Source organism: Triticum aestivum, chromosome 2B (assembly GCF_018294505.1).
Source record: "Triticum aestivum cultivar Chinese Spring chromosome 2B, IWGSC CS RefSeq v2.1, whole genome shotgun sequence".
Classification (NCBI taxonomy): Eukaryota; Viridiplantae; Streptophyta; class Magnoliopsida; order Poales; family Poaceae; genus Triticum; species Triticum aestivum.
In genome coordinates, this window is record NC_057798.1 from 96,473,954 (window position 1) to 96,498,187 (window position 24,234).

At 49.4% G+C, this 24,234-nt stretch overlaps 2 long non-coding RNA genes across 3 annotated transcripts; one reads left to right on the forward strand and one right to left on the reverse strand.

The window, feature by feature from the left end:
• The first annotated feature begins 288 nt into the window (after positions 1 to 288).
• Positions 289 to 24,200, forward strand: LOC123040615 (uncharacterized). 2 transcript variants are annotated; one of them, XR_006418209.1, is made up of 3 exons: positions 289 to 546; positions 23,945 to 24,008; positions 24,105 to 24,200. It is a non-coding gene; the product is annotated as an uncharacterized lncRNA (long non-coding RNA). The 2 variants fall into 2 exon arrangements; XR_006418208.1 differs by having other exon boundaries at positions 23,945 to 24,200.
• Positions 13,735 to 15,744, reverse strand: LOC123040617 (uncharacterized). The gene is made up of 4 exons (XR_006418210.1): positions 14,537 to 15,744; positions 14,259 to 14,348; positions 14,079 to 14,121; positions 13,735 to 13,930 (listed from the first exon to the last, which is right to left on the reverse strand). It is a non-coding gene; the product is annotated as an uncharacterized lncRNA (long non-coding RNA).
• Positions 24,201 to 24,234: the final 34 nt, after the last annotated feature.

Genomic DNA, 24,234 nt, shown 5'->3' on the forward strand with positions numbered 1-24,234 from the left:
TATGCCCAAAAAAAAAACAAAAAACCTGTTAAATTAGCAGTAGCGAGTGTATAAAAGTTAGCAGCAGTGCCGCGATCGCAGTAGCGCGTCGTTGCAAAGGGCGCTAGAGCTACTAGCAGCGAGCTCCCAATAACCGTGTTGCTACTACACTTGTGTAGCAGTAGCGCCGGTGACCACACGCTACTTCTATATGTTAGCTGTAGCGCCTTATTAGTAGCGCCCCTCCCCGCGCTACTAATACACCTAAAACCCGCGCTGCTGCTAGCCTTTTCCCTAGTAGTGTTGTTTGGCTGAATTTGCTACTGAGTTGCCACATTTTGAGGGCCTGCAATTGAAGAATACAACACTTGAGATAACAATTGAAGAATACTAGAGTAATAATAACTACTGCAAGAGTGATGTATTTTCTTTTTGTTGGAGATTTTCTGCATCTTTTATGGACGGTAACATTTGAGATAACAATTTGATGTGCTAACCATCAAGATCAACTTCGACATGTTTGGTCTCTAAAAGTTACTATTGACCATCATTGGTGCATCCTATAAGGTATAGTCAGTACTATGAGTAACTTACCAGACATTGACTGTAGAAGTTGCTATCCAACTCTTGTGAAATCTAACCATGTTATTCATTTATGATACCTATACGTATGTGGTACACAATCTGAAATAGTAGAAGGGGGGAATAAAGCATTAATGTGGAGTATGTTCCAATGGAAATCTTCAAGAACACCTTGAAGGTAAGCATCATATGATCCTTCACGCCTGAGGGAGTCCCGGATTAGGGGGTGTCCGGATAGCCGAACTACCATCATCGGCCGGACTCCAAGACTATGAAGATACAAGATTGAAGACTTTGTCCCGTGTCCGGATGGGACTTTCCTTGGCGTGGAAGGCAAGCTTGGCGATACGGATATGTAGATCTCCTACCATTGTAACCGACTCTGTGTAACCCTAGCCCTCTCTGGTGTCTATATAAACCGGATAGTTTTAGTCCATAGGACGACAACAATAACAACAATCATACCATAGGCTAGCTTCTAGGGTTTAGCCTCCTTGATCTCGTGGTAGATCTACTCTTGTAATACCCACATCATCAATATCAATCAAGCAGGACGTAGGGTTTTACCTCCATCAAGAGGGCCCGAACCTGGGTAAAACATCGTGTCCCTTGTCTCCTGTTACCATCCGCCTAGACGCACAGTTCGGGACCCCCTACCCGAGATCCGCCGGTTTTGACACCGACATTGGTGCTTTCATTAAGAGTTCCTCTGTGCCATCGCAATCAGGAAGGATGCCTCTTCCCGTCTTCAAAGACGGTACCATTGCCAAAGGAGCTTTGGCCGCCGGTCAAGCTATCCGGCTGGGTGGTTTTCTTATGACCGTCTGTTCGGCCACCGCTTCGACGATGACCTCTCGGGTCATCAAAAGCGATCTTCGCATCAACTCGGAATTCGTCGAGCAGCTGGATCCGATGGAGATCTCTTCCGTAAACGAGCTCTTGGATCGCATCACCGCCCTGGGAGTCACTACAGACTACGATCAGATTGGGCTTAAAACCGATCTGAGAGAAATTAACTCTCCCCAGGTTACCCACCATGTTGCGGTGGTAGAAGAACAACGTGGCGACTCTTCTTCTATGTTAAAAACCAGTTATGTCCGGATTCCTGATCCCTCCATGCCGGATTCCCGCGGAGGGACGGACGTCAATCGAGTACTGAACCTAAAGTCAGGCAGCGGACTAGATTCGTTGGACGACCTCCAGCAATCCAAGCTTCCAAATCCGGAAACTCCTCGTCCTTTGAGCCTCAGTTTGGGCGGGGTTCCAAATTTAGTTCCACCCGCCCACCCAAACACAAGCGATCTATATCAAATACGGCAAGAGCCCGATGAAACAGTACATCATTACTGGGCCAGATTCATCCTGGTTATGGACAGGATAAAGGACTGCCATGAGGAAAGCGCAATCTCTATTTTCTGCAATAATTGCACGGACAAGGGAATCATGAACGCCATAAGTCGTCGCAAGGTCACGCGCTTCACCGACCTGGCGACCATAGTACGAAAATACTGTGCGATGGAGAGTGCCTGGAAAACCGAAACTAGATTTTGGGACAATCCGGCCCTAAACACAACCTTAGTCCGGAATAAAAGGGTGCACCATGCTCAAGCACCTGGGTCAAAAACCAAAAAGCAAAAACCCCCTAAAGGGTACGGAACCGTACTGGAGGGATGGCTCGGCGGACCCTGCAAAATCCATAATGCAGAAGGCGCCACTCCAACACACAGCCTCCGGGCATGTTGGATACTACGACAGGTGGCCAAAAGTGGCAAAGGGCTTCTAGCCCCGAAAAACCAGCCCAACAGTACCAGTACGGTATTAATAGTCTTCGAGACTTTCGCATCAAATAATATGCGGAAATGAACAATCCGTAGCCTCGCCGAAGTCTACCAAGTAGCAACAACAAATCCATGGAGCGACACGGCTATCACCTTCAATGCCAGCGACGAACCTAAATTCCGAACAGCCCGAGCACCAGCCGCATTGGTCCTCAGTCCCATAGTGGACGGCTTTCGTCTTACCAAGGTACTCATGGATGGCGGCAGCGGATTAAACCTCATCTACGAGGAAACCCTCCAAAAAATGGAAATAGACTGGAGCCGCATTGAGCGAAGCAGCACAACCTTTAGAGGAATAATCCCTAGTCGGAAAGTACGTTGCACAGGAAAAATCACACTAGATGTGGTGTTCGGCTCGCCAGACAACTACAGGTCCGAGGAAGTCACGTTCCAAGTGGCCCCGTTCAGCAGCGGATATCACGCTCTATTAGGGCGAGAGGCATTCACAATTTTCCAAGCTGTACCCCATTACGGGTACATGAAGCTCAAAATGCCCGGGCCCAATGGAATCATCACTCTGGTCAGTGATCCGGACATAGCACTCCACGCCGAAAATAAGACAGCCGCACGAGCCCTAGAGGCACTATCCGAAGCACTAGCGGCAGAAGAACTCACTGCACTACGCTCCATGGTGAATAGGGACGATGTGATACTCGATAAGAGATCTAAGTCCACATCTTTTAAACCAACAGACGAAATAGTCAAATTACAGGTCCATCCAACGGACCCCACAAAGACGGCCTCCATTGGGGCACAATTAAACCCTGATGTAGAAGCCGCACTACGAGAATTCCTTCGGGAAAATTGGGATATTTTTGCCTGGCACCCTTCAGATATGCCAGGAATCCCACGCAGGCTGGCAGAGCACAGCCTAAATATCCTAAAAGGATTCAAGCCAGTCAAACAGGCTCTTCGACGATTTTCCGAACCCAAAAGACAGGCAATGGGAGAGGAGCTAGCCAAACTATTAGAAGCCGGATTCATCAGAGATATAAAACATCCGGACTGGCTAGCAAACCTGGTAATGGTACCAAAAAAGGACAAATCCTGGCGCCTTTGTGTGGATTTTAAAGACCTTAATAAGGCCTGTCCAAAGGATAGCCGAACTATCATCATCGGCCGGACTCCAAGAAATAAAGGCCATACTAGCAACAAATCCGGTCCTGGCCGCGCCCAACCTAGGCGAACCAATGTTATTATATATCGCGGCAACACATCAAGTTGTCAGTCGAACGAGAAGCAGAAGGACACAAATTCCCTCTTCAAAAACCAGTGTACTACGTATCCACTGTCTTAACCCCATGCAAGTCGCAGTATCCACATTATCAAAAGATAGCGTACGCGGTGTTCATGGCATCCCGGAAGCTGCGACACTACTTTCAAGAGTGCTCGATAACAGTGGCCTCCGAAGTACCCCTCAACGACATTATAAACAACCGCGACGCGACGGGCAGGATTGCAAAATGGGCCATTGAGCTCTTACCATTTGACATAACCTACAAACCAAGGCGAGCTATAAAGTCGCAAGTTTTGGCTGACTTCATCACCGAATGGACCGAAGCCGAACTCCCTAAAGAGTACAGCGCATACTCCAATTGGATCATGCATTTCGACAACTCCAAAATGTTGGCCGGCTTGGGGGCTGGCGTCGTACTAACGTCCCCAACCGGAGACACAGTCCAATACATACTTCAGATAATGTACGCGGACTCTAACAATGCAGCCGAATACGAGGCCCTTCTACATGGTCTCCGGATGGCAATCTCCATGGGTATTCAACGCCTAGAGGTGTGCGGGGACTCAAACCTTGCAATATCCCAAGTAAATGGAGACTTTGACGCCAAGGATCCGAAAATGGCAGCCTATCGTAACGCCGTCTTAAAAATGTCAGCTCGGTTCGAAGGACTCGAATTCCACCATGTAGCCCGGGATAATAACCAGGCAGCCAACATGTTGGCACGCATAGGCGCAAAACGCGACGCCGTCCCTCCAAACATCTTCCTGGAGCGGCTCTTTAAGCCATCCGTACTATGGGAAGAGGAGTCTGGAAATAGCAACCCGGAACCAACCACGCCACCCAGCACGGAACATTCTGACACAATCGGTGGCTCAGCCAATGAAATAACACCCTCGGCCCATGAAATAATGGCAGTAATCGCCCCGTGGACGGAACCATTCCTAGTCTACTTAACTAGGCAGGAACTCCCCGAAGACCAAAATGAGGCCCACTGCATAGTTCAGCGATCTAAAGCCTACAAGGTCCATGAGGGAGAACTTTATAAGAAAAGCACAACCGGAGTCCTTCAAAGGTGTATCTCCGAAGAGGAAGGGCGAAATCTCCTGGCTGAAATTCACGCCGGACTCGGTGGGCACCACGCTGCAGCCCGGGCCCTTGTAGGCAAGGCCTTCCGTACATGATTTTATTGGCCGACTGCCCGGGCAGATGCTCAGGACTTAGTCCAATGATGCGTCGGTTGCCAGCTCTTTGCTAATCAAAGCCACATGCCACCCACCGCCCTCAAAACTATACCCATCACTTGGCCGTTCGCGGTCTGGGGGCTTGATATGGTTGGACCCCTTAGAGGAGGAACCCACAAGCAAAAATACCTATTGGTCATGGTGGACAAATTCACCAAATGGATAGAGGCCAAGCCAGTTAAAATGGCCGAATCCGGACCTGTGATAGACTTCATATCCGGGGTAGTACACCGTCATGGTGTCCCCCACAGCATCATCACTGATAACGGCACAAATTTCACGGCCGACGAGGTTAAACTCTGGTGCAAAAACATGGGCATTAGACTCGACTACGCTTCAGTCTATCACCCCCAAACTAACGGTCAAGTCAAACGTGCAAATGGTCTAATCATGAGCGGCATCAAACCCAGATTAGTGCGGTCCCTCACGGAATCTAACACGCACTGGGTAGAGGAGCTCAAATCCATACTCTGGGGGCTACGGACCACGCTGAACCGCACTACCGGATTCACACCATTTTTTATGGTGTATGGCGCAGAGGCAGTTTTGCCCTGCAATATAATTCATGACTCACCTCGCGTGCGCATGTACGAAGAAAGAGAAGCCGAGTTGGATCGGCAGGACAGGTTGGACGCCTTAGAGGAGGAGCGGGACGTGGCAAAAGCTTGTTCTGCATTTTATCAGCAGCAGGCTTGAAGATATCAAAGCAGAGAAGTACGGGCCAAAACTTACAATGTTGGCAAACTTGTTCTACGCCTGCCGGACAAGAAAAAGGACAAACGCAAGCCCAAATGGGAAGGTCCCTTCATCATTGACCAAGTCCTGACCGGCGGAGCATACCGTCTACGTAACGCATCTGACAACCGACTCGAGCCGAACCCATGGAACGCAGCCCGTCTCCGAAGATTCTACGCCTAGCGCTGGACTCATAGTTCGTCTCCCTCCTCCGTTCACCTTTTACATTTTCACTATCTCTTGTTCCCCTCCTTCTTCCCCCTTTTTTTTAGTAAAAGCCTTTGATGGGCTGATCTGTGCATTGTTCGCACACACTTGATGTGCTACTAGCACTCATTATACCCGGGGGCTTCTTTAACAGAAGCTTATTTATACGGGCTTCATGCCCAACACATGTGTCATACTTCCGCATGTACCTTTTATTCACCATTATATGCATCGATATGACTTAAGTTTTGGCCAAGCTGGGTTGCCTGGCTCCTGTGCTTACCCCTACGTTCCTGATTGTTCGGCTAGGAGGTAAAGGGAGCACCTCTGCGATTGTTACTGCCGGGTCAGCCGGATGTGTACCTCAGACTGGGTGAAGCCGAAAGCTAGCGTTCTTAAGGGAATATTCGGTCGGTGACTTGAAAGATGATTTATTACTTATTTAAACTTATGTGCCCCCAGATGCTTTTGCTGCTCTTTTCGCAGTACGGACATGCACCTTAGGGCATGCCTCCCAGGGAAAGGAACCCCTAACGGAACTATTCTCCTTGGAAGATGTTTCTTACTAACCATATAATATAACATAACTAGTTGGGCACTTGTCTGATAAAGCACTAATGACCCCTAAGCCTGGTCTCCATGCATGCCCCGGTTTTTCTAACTGCTAGGGTATTCGGACACACTCCAGACTGTTGGGTCCCGAGGTTGAAGCGAAAAGGTCCGCAAAGACAAACGATCTACAATCCGGCTAGAAGGCATTTTACATGTCATTTTAAAATTACATCGTCAAATTGATTGATTGAACTCCTCTTCAATCCCATCTAACAGGCTGTCTAGCTTACAGTCCCGTTGGGAATATTTCGCGGCCAACTCTACTTGGCCGTACATTAAGCTCACAGGGATCTCCTTCCCATCGGGCCCCACAGGTCCGACCTCGGCCATGTGATTTGGATCAGCCTTCATGTACTGCATCTTCACCACGGCCCAGGCCTCTCTGGCACCTTGACGGCAGGCCGATATCTTCCACAGACGGAAGCGCTGCCGTACTCCCTGAAGCTTGTCAGCAAGCCCTCCAAGACCCTCGGGTAGGGAGACGGACGGCCATAAGGCCTAGACGCCGCCGCTCATCGCCTGCTGAATACGTTCGTGCAGTTGCACCAGCTCGGGAAGAAGGTCACCCGTGGAAGCAGGCATCTCCTCCGCCGGACGACCCTTGAGCACACCTACAGACACATTTCTGTCAATCGACTTCCTCGCCGAACTCTTCTTTTCAAAAGAGTTTGCTCAAGCACTTACTGTAAATGCTGCGACGAAGCCGCCGATTCTCCTTTACGGAGTCAACCAGCTGGACCCGAACATCTTTTAGTTCTTCGCCCAGCCGGGTGTTGGCATCTTGGAGTTTGTTCCTCTCCTGCTGCACCCTCGTAAGCACCTTCTTGCCGGCCTTCAGCTGGCGTAGCAGATGTTGCTTGTCCGGTTCCAATCCGGCACCCTCTGCAATTCAATTGTCAGACTTACGCACACGCCGCACTTCATCAACTACTTATCTTTTTGAAGTATGTATTACCAGAGGGAGTCTCTGTGCCTCCTCCTGCGGCGGCTAGTACGGCCTCAAGTTGGGCCTTGCACTCTTGAAGCTCCTGGGACAGACAGGTATTCTTCTCCGTAAGATCCTGCATAAACAAATGATCCTTAAATCAGTTATTCTAACTATTTTAAGTCTCGGGGGCTACTGGCATATATAACTATTAAAATTCCTCACCCGTATGTCTTTCACATACTGCTCCGTGGCTCTGGTTAAACCATCTCGAGCGGCACGGAGGTGCGCGTCTCCCGCATTAAAGGCATTCAGTGCCTCCGGAGAGAAACACGCGTCACGAAGAACCGTCCGGCGGCGCCTGTGATTCATGGCGCTCTCCACCTCAGACCTGGTGGCGGACAGCCTGTCGGTATCCTCCGTTGGAGGACCATCCGACTCATGTCTTGTGTTCGCCTCCCCTTCCGGACCACGCGTTGGAGCATGGCTGGCGGAGGCTTGATCACTACTAGAAATACCACTACTAATGGCGCACCTAATATGGCCATTAATGGCGCATCACTGGTGCGCCATTGATAGCACGCCATTAGTAATTTTTACTAATGGCGCACCACCTGGTGCGCCATTAGTATCTGGTATACTAATGGCGCACCACCTGGTGCGCCATTAGTATATGCGAGGGTGCGCCATTAGTATGCCTCCCAGGGGGCATGTATACCCAGGTGCTTTGGCATACTAATGGCGCACCACCTCTGGATGCGCCATTAGTAACCGCAGCATACTAATGGCGCACCACCCGGTGATGCGCCATTAGTATGCACTGTCATACTAATGGCGCACTGTCGTGTGATGCGCCATTAGTATGAATATTAGGTTTTTTTTTATTTTTTTATTTTCTGTTTTTTGCACAGGTTACAAAATGTATAATTTGACAAAATATAGACAGCACACATCAACAATAGATTCATCAAATACAATAGAAGATTAGTCTTTGAATACAATTCATCATATTAGTCTCCGAATACAATTCATCATATTAGTCTCCGAATTAAAAAGACCGAACAAAGATAGAACATTATATTACAAGTCTCGAGACCGCGAGTAGCGAGTTTGTCTTCGCATTACAAGTCGATATCGATCATCTAAACTACCATCACATAGAAGAGAGCTGCGGTCATCACGATGAGCATCATCACGATGAAACTCGTCTTCATCCGGTTCCTCCAACGCTCCCTCCCCTCTCCCGCTAGATAGCGGGCGTATCTAGATTCAACCTCGGCCCTAGTGGTGTACCCTTTGTAACTGTTACCGCTGAATCGGTGAACCTGTCTCCGATAATCGGTGAACCTTACCCTTGTACACGACATACGTCAGCATCGCTATGCACTAGCCAAACGAAACGTTAGTACCAATTCACAGACAATACATAAGCAATATATAATTATGCAACAGAACGATCGGAAGAGAAAAGCAAGACATTAATAGCATCGATTACATCTAAGTTGAACGACTCTCGAAACCAAAGAGACATACTACAAGTTCATTAAAGTTTAATTACAACATGAGCCAATCGATGTTTCAGAACTAGACAACTCGACTCAAGGGACCGGAGCGTGGATGAAGCCGCCGTCTATCGTGGGAGTCATGAAAGAACGGGCGTTGTCATCCTGCATTTGTAGCATTGTGTCGATGTCACTGTTGGACGGTTGATTTCTGAGGTAGAACTGCCCCGAGGTACGAAGGACATCTTGATGGATGATTTCCGCAAACTCCGACTGGATGCGAAAGAATTCTTGTCGGAGGTCCGCGTCCTGGATTGCCGACACGCTCGCGGCCCAATCTTGGAGTTTACTCGGTAGCAGAAGTTGATGATGGTCCCGTACGATCGCCCGCATGTGATGGATGGCGTAGTAGGCACCCTTCTGACCGCCAGGCGGCTGCTTGATGCAGCAGAACGTCGTATTGTGGGAGAACACGTGCTTGCTGTACTTACGAATAGGCCTGGTGAAGGTGCCTCCAGATTGGGCGTAGCCGGGGAGAACATCATCAAGAACCTTCTTGACATTTGTGTAGTCTACGTTCGACTGACGGTCCGGGTCGAAATACGTGGCCATGGAATATTTGGGGCTTAGGAGGATGAGCGTGCAACGTGTGTCACTGCAGAAAACACGGAATGTTAAAAGAAAAACGATCGAAAAGTAAGAATTCATATGTTACGGGCCGGTTGAGGGTTGGACTTACTCGGGAAAGTAAGGCACGAGGAAGTTATCCTTATCTTGGTTTGCCAGAATGACGCCTTCGAGGTAAGAACTCGCGACTTGCCGGTCCCCAGCGCTGCCCAAGATCTTGGCACGCATGTAGAAGGGGTCGACTATCACGATGTCCGGGGTCTTGTCGCGAATGATCCGCATCTCCATACTCAGCGAAAATAGCCGAACGAAGGTGTAGTGCAGCGGATGAAGGTTAAACATAGCAAAGATGTCATCAAACCGCAGGACGATCGTACCCCCGATGTCGCCATCCACAAAGCCCTTGCCCTCTGGCACCTTGGCCACGAAAACCGGGTATGACACATCCTTCTCTCTGAGACGCCGCTTCTCCAAAGAAAGAACACTGTCGTGCAGACTCCGCATAGCACCGGTTGCAGCATTGAGCATATTTGGTGGTAGCATCGCCCTACCCGCCACATGCACCCTCCTCGAGATATCCTGCGGTGAAGGTGGCCCGTCCTGAGCACGGATCATACTCGGTGCCGGCTGGCTCGCACCCTTCTTAGTCTTTCTTTTGCGTGCCTTCTTCTTCTCCTGTAATGGGACCGAGTTCTGCTCACAGACTGCCTTCTTGAGTGTGTTGGGGCTGATAATATTTCGCACCTCGCCTATTTGAGGCTCGGTGAAGTCGGCGGCTGGAGGCGTCTCCTGAGAGCTGAACGCCAGACGGCGCCTGTTGCAACTTGGCTTCTCCGCGGTACGAGCTAGATCGCACATGTCTTTTGTTGGGTTTGGTTCTTGAGAAGGAGGCCCCATGAAGTCGCCATCGTACCCATGCTCGGCAAAGTACTGATCGACGTTGCCAAATGTATCATCGTCATCGTCGTCGTCGTTCTGATCCTGTGCCATATGCATGTTTGGATCCAGTGGCATAGGGATGTCCGGCACCGTTACGGCGGTCTTGCCATGGGGCCGACTTGGCGCCGGCACGACTGGCTGTGTTGTCTTTGGGGTGGTGTCCCCCGCCCCCAAACGAATCTGGCTCTTCGGCCAAAGCAGGGGCTAGCTCAGGCAGGCGCTGAGGGTCATCACGTCATCATCGTCGGCCCCGACGGGTCGAATCGGAGGTAACAAGTCGTCGCAGCCTGGCAGCACCCGAACCAGTTGAACCCTAAACAAGTTGGGTGGCATCTGGGTACCGTGGAACAAGGGGTTGCCCGGTTGAACGATTTTGCCCTTGGCGACATCGACCAACTCGTTGTTCACGAAGTGGAGGAGAGTGCACGGAACGTCGGCGGCGCCCTGCGAAAACATGTAGGGCGTCAGGGATGCCCAGTCAAAGGCAAGGAGATGAAGTCCTCGGCCGAGAGAGGCTTAATTAGTTACCGTGATGATGGCGTCGAGCTCGGCTAATGTCGAGGCACCGCCAACGGCGGGCGTGCAGTTGACGGAGCGGCCGCTTGCTGAAGAGGTGCCGGCCGGCGTACACCCGGGTGCATTAAGCTCCCGTGCCGGTGTCGTAGACACCAATGCCGCCTCCGCCGGAGGCACCAATGGCCCCGCCATCGCATTATGCGAGTTGCTGGCCGTGAAGCTAGGAATCGGGGGCGGCCCCTGTTGGCCGCCCGCAATCCACGCACTCAACCCCGAGATCAAGGTAGGCACAAGGGCGGTGATCGTCGCTCCGAGTCGTTGTTCCACTTGCTCTTGGACAATCTCCGGAATCCGCGCCACCTGTGCCTTGAGTTCTTGAACCTCTCGCGCCTGGCTTTCCGAGCTGGTCTTTTTCTCCTTCTGCACACCAGCGGTATAGTATGACTCCCATTTTGTCGACAAGCCTTTGCCGGCCACACGACCAGCTGACGTCGGCTTACTGAGCTTATCCTTGTTCTTCATTATATTCAACCCCCTATTTAGAGTGGTGTCCCAAGGGTTGCTCTGAGTCGACCCCGCGCTACTGCTTTCAGTCGCCTGCGGAAGGAATGTGAACCATTTAGAAATTCGGCTTCATTAATTAGAATGCAACCATATGGAGCTAATTACGCGGGGGTGTATTCCTTACCAGAACAAGCTCAAGCCGCCTGGTCTTCGGATCCGTGGTAAGCTCCTTTGTTTTCGGGTCCTTCTTGTACCGGGCCCTGACAAAGTTCCTGGTCTGCTTGTCACCGTATTTATCGAAGAGGGGCGGTAGGCCTTGCTCGGCACGGTCCGCCTCCTCCTTGTCCCATATAGGCTCCGCCACTCTGTAACCGCCGGGATCGAGTGTGTGTTCCCCTATGTTCAGCTCCCGCATTTGTTTCCCCCACTCACTTGATTGGGAGCTTGCGGTGCTCGAGCAATTGATCTTGAAGTCGTTGTAGTCATCTTCGGTGATCGAAGGATTTTTCTCCTTGATCTTCTCATAACTCTCACCTTTCTCGATCATTCTCTTCACATTGCTTTTCCAAGTAGACAGGGCCTTGCTCATCTTCGTGAGGGCAGCATTGTTCACTTTATTCCCTTTGAGGCTTGTGTTTTCGAATTCAGCGGGGAACTTGTATCGTTCGTGCAGCTTCGTGAAGAGGAGGTGGCGCAAATTCCCTCGGTCAGGATGCCTCAGGTTCTCGGTGTTGATCGAGACGATGCTCCGGACAATGCACCCGAGCTGAAGCGAGTACCCCTTGACTATTCGTTCGGGCGCCGTTGGATTCCCGTTGGAGTCCACTTCAGTAACTTCCTCCTTGAGGGTGCGGAGCACGATCGGGCGCCGGTCCTTCCGTTGCCTCTTCGGCTGGCTGCTATCTGTGCGTGCGCCGCCATCATCAGTGGTGGCATCCTCGGCGGCACCATCAGTGGTGGCATCAGTGTGGTCATCCTCGGCGGCACCATCCGTGGTCTCAGGATCGGTGGGGAAGGCGGCGGCCTCATACAAGTGAGGTTGTTCCTCCATCTCCTGGGACAGCTCCCAGAATGCCTTGCCGCCCGAACCCCCGGCCTCATCGTTGTGGGCCATGTTTCTCTCTAAATAGAAACAAAGTTTGGTCAAAAAGTTGGTTATTGTCAAGGAACAAGATCATGGTCTCATCATTTAGGGTTTGTCGACACCGAGGCATCCTAAAATCTAAGCTTTTATCATTGAGGGTTTTTCGACGCCAAGGCACCCTAAAAGCCTAACTTTTCATCATTTTGGTTTTTATCGACACCGAGGCACCCTAAAAGCCATGCATTAGTCACAAGTACGCCGGGGCACTTGATCCTACTTAATTAACTACTAAGATACCCCGGCCCATGCATTAGTCACAAGTACCCCATATGTCCTATTTTTAGCAAAGTCATGCTAAAATTCACGGAAAATTTCAGCATGACCTTTGCTGAAAATAGGACATATGGAGTACCCGAATTTGCCGGAACGGAAGTTAATCGACATTCCGGCAAACTCAAGGGCCTCTCGGGGTACCTGCAAAATCATCACGACACGATGGTCGGAGACAAAACCCAGCAAACTAGCAAAATCATCACAAATTGTTTTCTGTTAAAGATGATCATCATCTTTACAAGTCTTTCTCAATGTGATCACAAGTAATTCAGAGGCATCACAAGTAATTCAGAGCATCACAAGGCATTAGTAGTTTAGTACATGAACAAGTTTTACAAACCCAGATAAGAACAAGTGAATTCTAGTCCCATTGACACTCCTGGTTTTCTACAAACACCAAGTACTAGGGCACACAAAAGTTCTGAAATTTGTGTGCCTAACTGAATTAACTGAATTTTCAGTAACCGAATAAACTGAATTTTCAAAACTGCAAGAATACAATCGAGAAAAATCCAATAGCACTAGAACTGAGCTGATTGACAGTAGTTTTGTTCACTGTTATGTTGGCCTAACTGGATGTTGGCTATCTTTTATAGTGTCTCTGTTACATGCCAGTTTGGTCATTGCCAACTTTTGATATGTTGTGTTTCTGACATATCAGAATCGGATATCCAAAAGAAGAAACAATATAATTTCTAACAAATCATTAGCCTGTTTGCTTCAAAAATAACAGTTCCTGTTGAGATTCCTGGGATCCAATCCCAACTAGTCCATTTGATTAAAATGACTGGATTACTGGAATGAGAATACCAAAAGAACAAGATATAGTCTACAAAAAAAGAAAGAATACAGCCAATCCCCATCACTGTTTTCCCCTCTGGTTCAACCCTCTCACCATTTAAAGCAAAAATCTATATGGACCATCCATTCCTAGTTTGCATAAGTATCTAGTTTTAATTTACCTTCACAAGAGCACCAATAACACCCAAGCTGGTAAGCCTCAAGTACTCAAAAGGTCTTGTCTTGCTGGTAGTATTCAGGAACGGGTACATGTACAGTGGGATGTGAGCTGCAAAGGAAAAAGAAGAAGACTTAATTATTAACCACTGCTAGTTAAGATTTACTTATTCTGTAAAGTCACCAAAATGAGGAAAGCTTTTTAACAATAAACAATGGAAATATTTAAGACTTGGCATAGAAACAGCAGCGCTCAGTACCATTCAAGAACGGGATCCTGGTCTCAGGGTGTGAAGCAACACACTGCAATTAAAAAAAAGTAAAATGAAATTGAGGGGCAGATGGCAAGCAAGCATGATATGAAAGCAGTAGTATTCTCAATCCACCACAAGGCCCACCAGGAGTGAGGGTTTCCTTTTCTTTCTCATGTAAAAGCATACCTGAAGAAGTGCAAGTGCATTGCAGACACGGTTTGATGCAACTAGCGACAAAGTAGGAGGTGAAAGTGAAGGGTAAATTGACACAATCTCCTGCATAAATTTTCAAAACAGCATGACAGACTGAATAAGGAAAATGTGCGGAACCATCAATAATTTCATATTGAAATAATCAATACACATGGACAACCACCCTTACTTAAATAACAAGAACTGCACAAGTACATATGTACTCTTGCCATTGCGACTGAATTTAGAACAGTGCAATAACTGTAACCTACCTGGAGCAGTGCAGCAACAGTGCCAAAGGAGTGCCACAGCAGTGGAGCAAGGTCTTGAAAAATCTCTCGTTTCTGAAAGAGGAAACTGAGAAACAGATTAGACAATGAATTTTCACCTCCTGCATCCCAGATTTGCAGCCACACTTTAAATGTTAAAGTAAAATAGCTCTATGTATCAACTGTCCAGTTTGGAATATTGTCTTTGGAAAGTTGATGTTTCACTAAGAAAAGAAGGGTCTGTCTAGGACACATTTATGTCACGTCTAACCTTGTGTCCACTATGTTTGTGGTGTATTTTTTTTTTGCCCCAGCTTTTTTTTTGTTCCTTGTTGCTGCGTTATTTGTGGGAGCTTAGATGTGACATCCTTAGAAAACATTTAGATGTGAATTAGACAAACTCAGAAAAGAATGACGATGCTTGCATTAGTGGCTCATACCATGGGTTCACACTTTTGGTAGATAAAGAAGTGACAGAAAAAAAAATACTATACTAAGTAAACTTCATCACTTATCTAGATAATCTGCAGAAGTAGAACAGATTGTTTCTAACCTATAAATGTCTTCCTATATAGTTTAAACTGTTTAGATTTCCTAACACCACCTCCTGATAAGTTTGCAAAGTCATCAATAGGACAGGATTTCACAAAGTTCACACCCCCGCCCCCCTGTCCTTGAACAGGGTATCTCCACCAGATACTATAATTAAATGTGCACAGCCGAATACCCCTCCAGCCTGCTCCAGCACAAAAATATTCATTGGAAGTTCACTTTTACCAAGAAACAAATACATCAGGAAGCAGGGGATATTAACAAAAATGCGCTTCTTGTGGTATTCACTCCTGAGAGATTGTATATGATAACTGCAGTATTTACCATTTTATTCAGGGGTACTATAACAGAAATGGGCACGTCTCTTGTTGTATTCAATCCTAACAGAACAACATATAAGATAACGGTAGTACTTTCCACTTTAATCAGAGCAAGCAGAACTAAAATGGATACAGTTATCTGATGCACACACCGAACTGCCATCCGAGTGTGTCCAACAGAGATCGGCAACCATTCCCGCTACGGATGCTAATAACAGGTAAACCATAGCACATGTTTAAAGAATGTATCATAATAAAAGCTACAAAAATCACATACCAAACCCTACTTGCTTTCGCTACATATCTACAAGTCTACAGCAAGCTAAAGGACTGCACAAAATCACCCAATTTTCTTCATACTCCAGATATGAGCAGGCAGAGTTGCACTAAATTACCAAACACCACAAGCAAGTCATAGAATCGCCCTAAGGAGATCGGAGAGCAACATTTCCATACCAAGCACGGATCAAAGATAACAGACAAAGACGGGCGTGCACTGATCTATACCCTATAACCTTAGATCACCACGTGCGCGGGTGGGGTTAGGGTTACCTCCTCGTAGAGAGGCAGGGGTCGAGGCGGCGTCGGGGCGGCGGGGCAGCGTCCGGGCGGCGGGGTCGGGGCGGCGTCCGGGCGGCGGGGTCGGGCGGCGTCCGGGCGGCGGGGTCGGGGCGGGGTCGAGGCGGCGTCGGCGCGGCGTCCGGGCGGCGAGGAGAGGGCGAGGGAGGGAGAGGGCGAGGGCGAGGGCGAGGGCGAGGGCAGCGGCGGCGGCGGTGGATCGAGAGGGAGAGAACTGGCGAGGGGGATCGGGCGAAGGGGGGATCGGGCGAAGGGGGGCCACAATACTAATGGCGCACCTCACCGTGGTGCGCCATTAGCATGTCCATACTAATGGCGCACCTCACCGTGGTGCGCCATTAGTATTTTTTTTATTTCAGCTCGAGCCAAAAGGTTATGTAGTACCAGAACCTATCTATGTCAAGCCCACTCTACTAGCTCGACTGGTCAGCAGCCAGTTCTCACACTAGGAGGTCCTGGGTTCGACTCCCAGGCTCCACAAATTTTTTTTAGCATTTAAAAAGCTGTTTGATACTTATTTATGTTTAAATATGTTCAAACTTGTTTAAATAATAACAGTAATATTTTTTTTATAAGACAGTAGCATTTAAAAAGCTGTTTGATACTAATTTTTTTATAAGACGGTGCGCGGGGTGCGGGGGGTCGGCGGCGGCGGTTGAGTAGGGGAATCGAGGGTGCGGGGGGTCGGCGGCGGCGGCCGGTGGACTGGGGGGTGCTCGGCGGCGAGGGGGGCCGGATCTGGCGAGGTGGGATAGCGATCGAGATGGAGGGGGATCGAGATCGAGTGTCCATGAAATTTAAAAATATTCATGATAGTTCAAAAAGTACCCATGAAATACAATCGAGAAATGAAGGCTACGATTTAAATACAATCGATCTTAGCTAGCTATCTGTTCACAATCTTCTTGCCCTTCTTTTTCGCAAATGGAGTTCTTCTGTGGAACGGACGTCCTTTAGGTAGGGTGGTCCTGCTTCTTCTTGTGGTGTATGCTGCTACTTCATCATCGTCGTCATGTTCGATCCTCGGGTCGCCGTACTTGTCGAAGTCTTGCTCATTGGCTACTCCATCCATTCCGATGATCTTCCTTTTGCCTCTCCTCACGACAACACGACTGGGCTTTGGCGGGTCGGTAATGAAGAAGCATTGGTCCACTTGGGAAGCCAGTACCCATGGCTCATTTTTCGCGGTGACGTTTGCGCCCGCGGTCTTGGATTTGGCTTCGGGTATAACCATGGTGGTGAAATACCGGTCTTCTTTTATGACGTTCTTGGCCCATCTGACACGGAACATCGGGACCTTCTCTCCAGCGTAGCTCAGCTCCCAGATCTCCTCGATCCTTCCGTAGTATCTGTCCTTGTCGTTACCGGTGTAGGATTCCATCGTTACCCCGGAGTTCTGATAACCATCGCTCTTCATGTCCTTGGCCTCGGTGTAGAATGTGTAGCCGTTGATATCGTACGCCTCATAGGTCATCAGGTTGTGCTCGGCGCCCTGTGACAAGGCGAATATGAGTTGTTCTTCCGCGGAAGAATCCTCATGTAAAGGGTACGACAGAAGCTTATGCTTGAACCAACGCGTGAAACATGAGTTGTGCTCTTTGAGTGTATCTCCGTCCGTCCTCTGTTGGCCTCGGTCATTGTACGTCTTTTTAATAAAGGTTTTGTGCTCTACCACCCAAGGATCGACCACGTCTATGTGTTGTAGCGCGACTAGGTTTGCTCTTTCAAAGTCGGCGAGTCGACCCTCGAAGTCGACATGCATTTCGCGGCGACCCTCACGGTGACCCCATCCAGCGAGCCTGCCGAGGTGCCTGTTGACGGGCAGACCAACGGGGTTCTCGATGCCTAGATAATTCGTGCAGTAGGAGATGCACTCTTCGGTCAGAAAGCCCCTGGCTATGCTTCCTTCTGGACGTGACATGTTGCGAACGTATCCTTTGATGACACCATTCATCCTTTCGAACGGCATCATGCTGTGCAGGAACGTCGGCCCGAGTTGGATGATATCCTCCACTATATGGACCAGCAGATGCACCATAACGTCGAAGAATGCGGGCGGGAAGTACATCTCAAGCTCGCATAGTATCACCACGATCTCTTCCTGTAGCCTTCTGAGTTGCCTCACGCCAATCGACTTCCGAGAGATGACGTCGAAGAAGTTGCATAGGCCAAATAGCGTTTCACGGACGTGCGCGTCCATGATCCCACGGATTGCAACTGGAAGTATCTGCGTCATCAGCACGTGACAGTCGTGAGACTTCATCCCGCTGAACTTCTGCTTCGCTGGGTCTAGGTATCTGCTTATCTTCCCCGCGTAACCGTAAGGAAGTTTTACTCCTAGGAGGCAGGTGAAAAACTGCTCGATCTCCTCCTGACTTAGAGTGAAGCACGCGGGAGGGTAGTCATTTCCGGTCTTCTTGGCCTTTTTGCCTTTGCGACGACTTTCTGTGTCCTGCTTCGCCTCATCATCATCATCATCATCATCATCATCATCATCATCATCATCATATATAGCGTGAAGCTCCTGCCTGATGCCCATTGATTTCAAGTCTGCCCTTGCTTTCGGCCCATCTTTGGTCCTCTCTGGCATGTTGAGCAGGGTACCAAGCAGACTCTCGCACACGTTCTTCGTGATATGCATGACATCAAGGCTGTGAGGCACACGGTGGATCTTCCAGTACGGCAAGTCCCAGAAAACAGACCTCGTTTTCCATACCTTCAGCAGCGGCTCTGGCGCCTTTCGCTTCTTTCCCGGCTCTGGCGCCTTTTGCTTCTTTCCCGGCAGTGGGCAGTCTTTCCAATTTTTCAACAGCTTGTCTATTTCCTCGCCGCTCCTCGTACACGGGCGTTTTCGGGGTTCGGTTTCACCATCGAACAGATCCTTGCGTTTCCTCCACGGGTCATCGTCGCGAAGCCACCTTCGATGTCCCATGAACACGGTTTTCGAAGACCCGGGATCTCTATCTAGCTGGCGATACGTTGTGTCATCCATGCACCTTACGCATCCAGAAAATCCGTGGACTACCTGCCCCGCAAGATATCCGTAACCGAGATAGTCGTGCACCGTCGTGAGCAGTGCGACTCTCATAGGGAAATATTCTTTCTCTGCGGCGTCCCACGTATTGGCTGGCGTTTTCCACAGCGTGTCAAGCTCCTCTTTCAGCAGCCCCAGATACAGATTGATGTCGTTCCCTGGTTGTTTCGGCCCTTCAATTAGCATACTCATGTGAATGTACTTCCTCTTCATGCACAACCAGGGGGGAAGGTTGTACATCCACACAAACACAGGCCAGGTGCTATGTGTGCTTCTCTGGCTGCCAAACGGATTGACTCCATCGGTGCTCGCGCCCAGCACGATGTTCCTTGGATCGTTCCCAAATTCTGGGTATTCGAAGTTCAATGCTTGCCACTGGCTCGCATCCTTAGGGTGACTCAGCATCTTGTCTTTTTTATCTATCTCCGGATCATTTGCGTCATCTTCTCGCTTCTTCTCCTCCCTATCCGCGTGCCAACGCAGGAGCTTTGCTACCTTAGGATCCGCGAAATACCGCTGCAGACGAGGAGTGATCGGAAAGTACCACACCACTTTTCGAGGAGCTTTCTTCCTCTTCTTGTATCGAGTGACACCGCACACCGGACATATTGTAGACTCCGCGTGCTCGTCCCGATAAATGATGCAATTGTTCATGCACACATGGTATTTCACGTGCGGTAAATCCAGAGGACACACGATTTTCTTCGCCTCCTCCAAACTGGTCGGGCACTTGTTCCCCTTGGGAAGACGTTCGTGCCAGAATGACATGTTCTCGTCGAAGCATGCGTCGGTCATTTTGTGTTTTACCTTCATCTCCAGGGCCATGAGCGTTACTTTCAGGCGGGTATCCTCGGGCCTGCATCCTTCATACAATGGAGTAACCGCGTCTAACTCAAGTTGATCCATCTTGGCTTTCTCTCGGGCGGCAGCTCTTGCGTTATCCGTCTGCTTGAGAAGCAGCTCTTGAATATGAGGGTCCTGCACCCAGCCCATCGATGGTCCAGCGTCGTCTGCTCCGCCGGCATCATCATCTTCATGATCATGCCCGTCGCCTGCTCCGGCATCTTCCTCATCATCATGTCCTGCATCTTCTACATGATGACTGTGTACAGCATCACAGTCGTGATCATCTCCTGGGGATTCTTCGTCTTCTCGCCCGCCCGAGCCGCGGTGGTTGTCTTGCTGCCCTTCCTCATTTCTTGCCCGGCCCGCATGGACGACTTCGTAGTCATCTTCATCACCTTGCCACCGATAGCCATCCATGAAACCACGCAACAGCAGGTGGTCCCGCACCTGCCCGGAATCCGGGTCCGCAATAAGGCTCTTCAGCTTGCATCTTCGACACGGACATCTTATCTCCGTCTCGTTCTTTTGAAGCATCTCGGCCTTCGCGGACCTCAAAAACCTATTCACGATGCCTTCGGTCATCGTGCGGACCATGGTCGCCTGCGGGGTAGAGCAAAACGATATTTTAGAACCAAACAAAAATTTGGCATGACTTTCCCTAAAAATAGGACCAAAAAGAATGCTTAATGCCAAAATTCTCGCCGAAACGGAAATGAATCAACATTCCGGCAAAATATTGGCAACTATCGCATATCAAATACCGGTACACCTCCAAACACAAACACATATGCAACACCACAAACATATGCAACACCACGAACATACATAGATCTAGCTAGGCCGTAAAAAGTGCATGTGCACATTGTTGTAAGGAGAACAACCTAAATATAGCTTCCCCCCTTACTTACCTATTAAAACAAGGTAATTTAACCACTTAATTTGAATGAATCTATGGTGGAAATGAGGTGAAAAAGAGGAGGCACCCGAGACAAGGAGGAGGTGGAGAGAATGAAGTGGGGAGAAAGTGAGTGTGTGGGTAGGAGAGGCTGTCCCAAATATCTTGTTGCTGCCCACTTACTAATGGCGCACCTCTTGCATGGTGCGCCATTACTAGTTACAACTACTAATGGCGCACTTGAGCAGGATGCGCCATTAGTATGTTTGGATAGGCGCACTAGTTCAAAAAAAAATTCTATACTAATGGCGCACCCACTGCCTGGTGCGCCATTAGTAGTTACAACTACTAATGGCGCACTTGGGCAGGATGCGCCATTAGTATGTTTGGATAGGCGCACTAGTTCAAAAAAAAATTCTATACTAATGGCGCACCTGCTGCCTGGTGCGCCATTAGTAGTTACAACTACTAATGGCGCACTTTGCCCGGATGCGCCATTAGTATGTTTGGACATGCGCACTAGTTAAAAAAAATTGATACTAATGGCGCACCCGTAGCATGGTGCGCCATTAGTAGTTTAAACTCTAATTGCGCATCAGATTGTGGTGCGCCATTAGTATATACTAATGGCGCACCATCTTTCTGGTGCGCCATTAGTGTCAATCCCATCTATAGCCCCTTTCCTAGTAGTGGATTGGCAACCTCTCCAGACATTGTCCGGCGAGCGCTCTTCCTCCTGGAAAAATCATGAGCGTCAATATACCTCCTAGGGATCTTTCCCTTAAAAACGACGGTGCGCCGTACCATTGCAGGGACGTTTCTATTCGCGCCGCACTCCTCTTCCGCCTGCTGGGCCGAACTGACCCTCGCTGGTCAGCCGCCGTGGTTCGGCTTCCCGCCTTGAAGGCGCCTCCTGCGATGCACCATTGGTATATGATGGTCAGAAATTGGCATGGATCAAATGATGGTGTCAGGACTCCGGTCGTAGTCACCTGGGAAGCCGAAGATAAACCGGGGTAGTCAGCCGTAATGGCGACTAGAGTATTGTCCATGCTAAGTTGGTGGAACACCCATCAATCAGCTCCACCTTTATGTCCGGATCCTCTTCGGAGGCCGGATCAAGGGATCGTTCCGGATCCTCGGGCTGTGGAGTCAGGCTTTGTATGCCCTCCACGTCCCGGCGCAGCTCCTGCATCAAAATTACAAAGTGAGACACTTGACTTTGGGAATATGGATCGGACAGATAAACGTCCGCTTACCCAGCTCCGAGGGTTATTCATGGAGAATCCATTCAATGGACTCGTGCGGAGGAAGTCCTCCTTCTCCCCCTTGTACAAGCCGGACAGGATCTTCACCAGATCGGCGGCCGATCCCAGCCCCTTGCGGCCATGACGGGTGGCGTCATCCTCCCCGTTGAAATCCCACATGGGGTGGCCCCTATATTGGAGCGGTTGCACCCCTCGCGTAATGCACGTGGCCATGACTCCAATCATGGTCAATCCGGAGTGGGCCAGTAACCTTATCCGGCCCATCAGATATTGGACACTCCCATCATCTTCCCATTGAGGGCTCCGCGGGCGCCAACTCAGGCGTTTCTTCAAGGGAGCGTTGCTGAACTCCGGGAGGCCAATCCGAACTGGATCCGGCAGAGGGGCGTCCTCCATATAGAACCATTCCGAAGGCCAGTCTTCGGACGCCTTCTTCGGGGTGCCGGATAGATATCCGGTCCCGGCGATGCGCCATATTTCGGCTCCGCCCACTTGATATATCGACCCCTCGTGAGAACGGGGTACGAGGCAAAACAATCTCTTCCACAGCGCAAAATGGGGCTCGATGCCCAAGAACAGCTCGCAAAGAGCTACAAAGCCTGCGATGTGCAGAATGGAGGCAGGTGTAAGGTGGTGAAGCTGGAGTGCGTAGAACTCCAGGAGCCCCCGGAGAAACGGATGTATGGGAAATCCGAGTCCCCTTATTAGATAAGGGACGAAGCATACCCGCTCTCCTTTGGAGGGGTTGGGGACGCTCTCCGCCTGCTTTCCACCCCTGAAGGTGGCAGTCCGGCTCGAACCGGAACCATGAAGGCTGGGGGAAGATATCCCTCGGTTTGGAGCGTCACTAGCTCGCTGTGTGGAACTGAGCATCTCCCCCAATCTCCTGGCTGAGGGCTGGGAGCGCGAGAGGAGGAGCCGCGTCGACTATCCATGATGGAATGGATTTTTGTCAGAGGCGCTTCGATGAGTACTTGCGGAAGGAGGATGGTGTGAGTTGGATCTAGATTCTCGCCTCTCTTATAGGCGGCTCGTTCGCGCAGCTAGGGGGTAAAATGCAAAAATACCCTAGCTTTTCGCATTCATACGACACGTGGAAGAGGGCCATTATTGGACGTGGAAGCCAAGGAGCGCAACATTTATAAGGAAGCCGGACACTATTCGGCAGGCACATGAAATTTGAAGGAGAACCCGCCTTGCAACGCCGAAGACAATATACGCGCCGGACTCATCGTCATTGAAGCCTGGTTCGAGGGCTACTGAGGGAGTCCCGGATTAGGGGGTGTCCGGATAGCCGAACTATCATCATCGGCCGGACTCCAAGACTATGAAGATACAAGATTGAAGACTTCGTCCCGTGTCCGGATGGGACTTTCCTTGGCGTGGAAGGCAAGCTTGGCGATACGGATATGTAGATCTCCTACCATTGTAACCGACTCTGTGTAACCCTAGCCCTCTCCCGTGTCTATATAAACCGGATGGTTTTAGTCCGTAGGACGACAACAATAACAACAATCATACCATAGGCTAGCTTCTAGGGTTTAGCCTCCTTGATCTCGTGGTAGATCTACTCTTGTAATACCCACATCATCAATATCAATCAAGCATGACATAGGGTTTTACCTCCATCAAGAGGGCCCAAACCTGGGTAAAACATCGTGTCCCTTGTCTCCTGTTACCATCCGCCTAGACGCACAGTTCGGGACCCCCTACCCGAGATCCGCCGGTTTTGACACCGACATTGGTCTCTAAAAGTTACTATTGACCATCATTGGTGCATCCTATAAGGTATAGTCAGTACTATGAGTAACTTACCAGACATTGACTGTAGAAGTTGCTATCCAACTCTTGTGAAATCTAACCATGTTATTCATTTATGATACCTATACGTATGTGGTACACAATCTGAAATAGTAGAAGGGGGAAATAAAGCATTAATGTGGAGTATGTTCCAATGGAAATCTTCAAGAACACCTTGAAGGTAAGCATCATATGATCCTTCACGTCCATTCAATCTATGTATGATAGGTGCAATCGTCTTTTCAAATTCTATGTTACTGAGTTCAGATGTATGCAGGTCTGAGTGCAATTTTTCTTTAGTTCTCTGTGAGCTTAAAAATGCAACTGATGTGGCCCATGCAAATGAGATTAAAAACATGGAGAAGAATCATAACAGATCTCGTTGAAAATGTCCTCGTTCCACACTT